We start from the raw sequence: 5,402 nt of genomic DNA, 5'->3' as shown, positions 1-5,402 counted from the left end.
GCGTCACGCGGCCGCGGCGCCGATACGCGCGCCCCGCCCCGTCTCACGCCGCGCGCCCCGCCTCGCGCTCTCCCCCACGTGCTCGCGTCGCGCGCCCAGCCCCTTGGTGCCCGCCTCCTCGCGCTGCGCATCCGGCCCCTCACGCCCCGCCCCCACGGGCCGCGTCTCCGCCCCTGCGCCTTACCCACTGGTACGCATTCTCGCCCTCAGATCCGCCCCGGGTTCTCGTCGCCGGTGTGCTGTGCCCTGTACTGGCTTGAAGAGTCTTTGTGGCCCCGGGGTGCAAAGGGAGTGAATGCAGTTAGCGCCGCCAGCCAGATCAACTCGCCTCCCAGGTCATTCCCACCTTCTAAGGTTACCGGGACCGCCTGCCCTCCAGCCGTTTCCTCCAGCAGGTACGCTTGCTCCCCCCGGGTCGGCTGTCCCGGCGGCTGGAGGCGCGGCGGCTACGGCCGAGCCCGGACGCAGATTGGGGTGGGGCGGTTGGCGGCGGCGGCAGCCTCTACCCAGCGCGCCCCGAGTCTCAGAGCGCCGTTTTCCCGCGGTCACCGGGCTGGATGGAGGCAGGCCGCAAAGGGTCTTGGCGGGGAGAGAGTGGCCGGGGGGCGTCGGAGCGAGGGTTGGGCAAGGAGGACCCCGGCCTAGAGCGCGTCCAGGATGCCTTGTGCTTTCTGGTACTTGCGTGCGCTGCTCCGTTGACCTCTGTTGTGCACACCCGAGATTTCGTTTTATTGTGTAGAAGTTTATTTCAACAATAACAGGAAAGGGAATTTGAAATCTCAAGTCTAGGGTTTAGGGTCTGGATCTTGCACCGACCAGTTTGTAAAACTTGGGTTAAATTACCTAATCCCTTTGAATATCAGGTTTTTTCATCTCTAAAATGGGATTTATAGTAAGGATTACATTTAAATGTTTTGGAAAGTAAATTACTTTTGTTTGGTAAGTGGGAAACGCTTCACACACAAAAAATGGATTTTGGTGTGTTTTTTTCTTGTAAACTTCGTAAGGAGTAAAAGCGTTGAATCTTGTACTATGCTTTACATTCCTTACCTCCTGGACACGATAGTGTCTCGTTGTTTGATGGTTGATTTTTAACTTAGTAGCTAAGGGAAGTTAGTGCCAGTGTTGCCGTTTCACAGATAGGTACCTTAAAAGTATAGAAAAGGGTAGATTGTAATACCTTTAGCCAAAATGGAGAACACAAAGAGGTGGTTCAGGTTTGCTAAGGGAAGTGAGTTTTGCTGTGGATGGTCTTAGTTTGGGGAGACGATAATGGATCTATTTTTATTAGACACCGGGTAATATTTGTAATTCAGGAGAGATGTCTGGGAGAGAGTGGGGATGGTCAGGAGAGGGAAGACTGATTTGAGAGACGTCATACAGACCAGTTGCTGATTCTCAGTCATGGGGTGATGCCTAAGAGGTTATCAGATCTTAAAAGGCAGGAGGTGTAGTTTGAACAACACTAGAATTTCTGTTTGGGAAAAACAGTCTTTTCAAAATGTAGGCTACCAAAAGAGCACATGATTTTTATGTTTATAAAAAGTCTTAAAAGATTGAGAAACACTAGTGTAGAAGGTAGTTAAAGCCACGGGAGGAAATGGAAATTGCCCAGGAGAGCATGTGAAATAAGAGAGGTAGTGGTGAGCGGAGGATGATGAGCTAGTGAAGGAGGCGGAGGAAAGGCCACAGAGTTAGGAAGAGAACTGGGAACTAATCTTCAAATGTCACAGAATTACAAACTTTGGGATCGTGCAGGCTTCACTAACTATATGGTTTTGGGTAATTTTGATCCTAAATTTTAATATCTGAAAATGGAGGTAATAAACACTTCTCAGACGTTGTGAGAATTAATTGGAACATTTTTGGAAGCTTAATTAGTACAGTGCCTGGCACAGAGTGAGAGCTGAGTTAGTGCTGTCATTCTGGTGAACTCTATATATATATATATATATATATATATATATATATCAGCCTCTCTCCATCTTCAAGCGTTCCAAAAGGCTAAGACTTTTGGTTCCTTAGTGAGAATTTCAGGAGATGGCTAAGGTAAGTACTGGATAAAAATGATAGGCTTGAAGTGGAGATGGGTTGACTATACTCTTGCAAAAAATTTGTCAGTGTAGGAAATTATCATGATAGGAAGGGAAGATAGGGTCTTTGGAAGGTTTAGGGGATATGGGAAAGATAGGTTTCTGTTGAAGAAAATAAAAGCAGGAAGCCCATTTTATGTTCCAGTGAAAGATGAGGTACCTTTCTTATTTACTGCAATGAGGAAGGACAGTAACATAGTGGCACCCTAGGCTTTTAGACACACCCTTGACTGCACTGCAGGAGATAATGTCAAGCTGTGAATAAGCAGAAGGTTTGTTTTGCTGGACAGTGTTAGAAATTTTCTGATCTGTAACCCAAGGACAGTTTAAAAAAAATAATTATTGGAACTCAAATCTTGTAGTAGCCACCAGAAGAAGGATGGGGTCATATCTATGGCCTGTAAACATAGAAACCTCCTTACTATCATGCAAATAATCAGGGCTATTGGTCAAAGAATAAGATTTATTTAAAGTATGTCTTGAGATGTGCTTCAGGTGAAAGGTATACATGTAAGAAGAAATAATGGGGGCAGCGTTACTTGTGAAAAGTTGGTTAAAGAATTCTGTTAAACAAAGTTGGAAAACATTGAGTAGAATCACGGTCTAAGTAAATGAATGTTTGACTGTGAATCAAGAGAAAATGAATTTCATTCAGTACTGGCTCTATTCCTAGGTAGTTTTATGACCTTGAGCAAATACTAACCTTGCCATATTACAATTTCCTCATCTGTAAATGAAAATAATGTGCTCTGTCTACTCCACAACTTTCTGTAATTATCCAATGAGGCCTTAATTTGCTTTTTCAGACTACCTCATGAATATACAAGTATAATTTTTATTCTAGAGTCTAGACAAATGGATTTATTCATTTTTCTGCAATACCACTTTCCTTATTTCTTTTCCTTAAGCCTCTCCACCTGGCTCACAGTTGTTCCTCTTTCCTTTTCATAACAAGCCTGACTTAGCCTTTATCTCCTGCTCATTTGGGGACTTCAGTAATAGTCCAGTTTGATTTATTTGCCAGCTGTTGATATATTATTTCTTGGAATGTGTTCTGTTGCTATTGTTATTAATTAATTTTCATATTTTAGAGTCTCATTACCCTGGTGAGTTGGAGGGCCTAAGGTTTTTCTGAGATTAAGTTCTTAGTTTTGCAAACTAAGCATATGAAGGGATAGAGTTGGTTAGTGGCTGTGGCGCTGGAGTCCGTGTCTCAGGTGAGGCTGGGCTGGGAAACCAAGGAAAATTCAGTGTATCAAGTCCCTGAACATAACCTAAGAGAAGGGTCAAAAATGGAGAATAAGCAAGACAGGAAAATTCAAAATTTGAGAGTGAATCACGTTGAGACAGTATAATTCAGAGGCTGCTGTGGTACCTGCTGGAGCTGTTAAGGATACTGAGTTGGTTCATAGGTTGTATTACATTCTGAACTAGATTGTAAATTCCTTTAGGATATTACACAATACATATTTGGCAATGATTTTTTTCTGACTTTTTTGGGTCTTCATTGCTGGGTGTGGGCTTTCTTTAGTTGTGGCAAGCGGGGGCTACTCTTCAGTGCGCGGGCTTCTCATTGCGGTGGCTTCTTGTTGCAGAGCATGGGCTCTAGAGCGCAGGCTTAGTAGTTGTGGCGCATGGGTTTAGTTGCTCCGTGGCATGTGGGATCTTCCCGGGCCAGGGATCAAATCCGTTTCCCCTGCATTGGCAGGCGGATTCTTAATCACTGCACCACGAGGGAACTCCCAGCCACAGTTATAAAACAATCTACCTTCCTAGCCCACTTTTTTCTTTCCTTTTATATTGATTGAGCACCTGCAATGGGCTAGGCCCAGTGAGACTTGTTTACTTTAAGACTCCCATTGAAGTCTCATCATGTAAGTTTTAAAAATTTCTAGTATGTTTTATAATCCACATACAATAAAGTGCACCCATTTTAAGCGTACGGATTGATGAGTTCTAAAAAATATGTATATCCATGTAATTACCACCCCTCATCAAAATAAAGAACATTTCTGTCACCACAGAAAGTTATTTCACTCCTTGTTCCAATCTCCCTTCACCAGTGGTAACCACTCTTCTGATTTCTAATATCATAAATAATTTTTCCTGTATTTCAACTTCATATAAATGGAATCATGTAATTTATATGCTTTGCATCTCCATTATTTTGCATAACATATTTTCATGATTCATCCATGTTGCTACATGTATCAGTGGTCCATTCCTTTTTATTGTTGAGTAGTATTCCATTCTGTGAATATACCACAGTTTATCCATCCCCTCTTGATGGATATTTGGGTTATTTCTAATTTGGGGCTATTATGAATAATGCTGCTATGAACATTTGTATATAGGTCTTTTTGTGGACATAGGCTTTTATTTTTCTTGGAATTGATAGATCATATGTTTACTGAATGTTTAACATGGCGAGAAACTACAAAAGTTTTTAGTAACTGTTACTTGCAGCAATGTATGAGAGTCCCAGTTGTTAAACATCCTTGTCACTCACTGGGTGTGAACTGGTTATATCATGTAGTTTTTTAAAAAATTGAGATGAAATTCCCTAACATAAAATTCACGTAAACTATCTTGAAGTGTATAATTCAGTGACTTTCAGTGTATTCACAGTGTTGTGCAACGATCACCACCATATAATTCCAGACATTTTCAATACCTCAAAAAGAAACCCAGTACTCATTAGGCAGTCATTCCTTATCCCCCCCCACCCCCCAACCTGTGGCAACTACTAATCTGCTTTCTGTTTCTATGGATTTGCCAATTATGGACATTTCATATTGATATAAATGGCATAATAAAATAAGTGTTTTTTTTATGCCTGGCTTCTTTCATTTTCAGGAACTGCCAAGCTTTTCCACAGTGGCTGCATCATTGTACATTACCATCAGCAGTGTAAAAGGTTGCCTATTTCTCCACATCCTCACCTACACTTGTTATATTTCCTTTTTTTTTTTTAATTATAGCTTTCCTAATGGCTGTGAAGTGGTATCTCATCGTGGTTTTAATTTGCATTTCTCTAACGATCAGTGATGTTGAGCATCTTTTCATGTGTTACTTGGCCATTAGTATATCTTCTTTGAATAAGTGTCTTTTCAGGTCCTTTGCCCATTTTTTAGTTGGGCTCTTGTCTTTTTGTTGTTGAGTTGTAAGTGTTCTTAAAGATTTTGTAGGGCTTCCCTAGTGCCGCAGTGGTTGAGAGTCCACCTGCCGATGCAGGGAACGTGGCCATTGTATACTAGACTCTTATCAGATAGATATGCAAAAATTTTCTCCAATCCTGTGGCTTGTCTT

The 5,402-nt window shown here is 42.2% G+C and overlaps 1 protein-coding gene across 2 annotated transcripts in view; it reads left to right on the top strand.

Moving 5' to 3' along the window:
* Positions 1–5,402, top strand: part of SLC25A40 (solute carrier family 25 member 40) — an 85,417-nt gene that overhangs the window by 30,407 nt on the left and 49,608 nt on the right. For both annotated transcript variants that reach the window (XM_029233950.1, XM_029233949.1), the window contains one exon: positions 211–395. The gene's annotated coding sequence lies outside the window, so the exon portion shown is untranslated. The remainder of the gene's footprint in view (positions 1–210; positions 396–5,402) is intronic.

This window comes from Monodon monoceros, unplaced genomic scaffold (assembly GCF_005190385.1).
Source record: "Monodon monoceros isolate NGI ecotype Baffin Bay Population unplaced genomic scaffold, NGI_Narwhal_1 Super_Scaffold_2, whole genome shotgun sequence".
Classification (NCBI taxonomy): Eukaryota; Metazoa; Chordata; class Mammalia; order Artiodactyla; family Monodontidae; genus Monodon; species Monodon monoceros.
The sequence above is the reverse complement of the archived record's forward strand: the minus strand, read 5'-3'. Positions and strand labels throughout refer to the sequence as shown.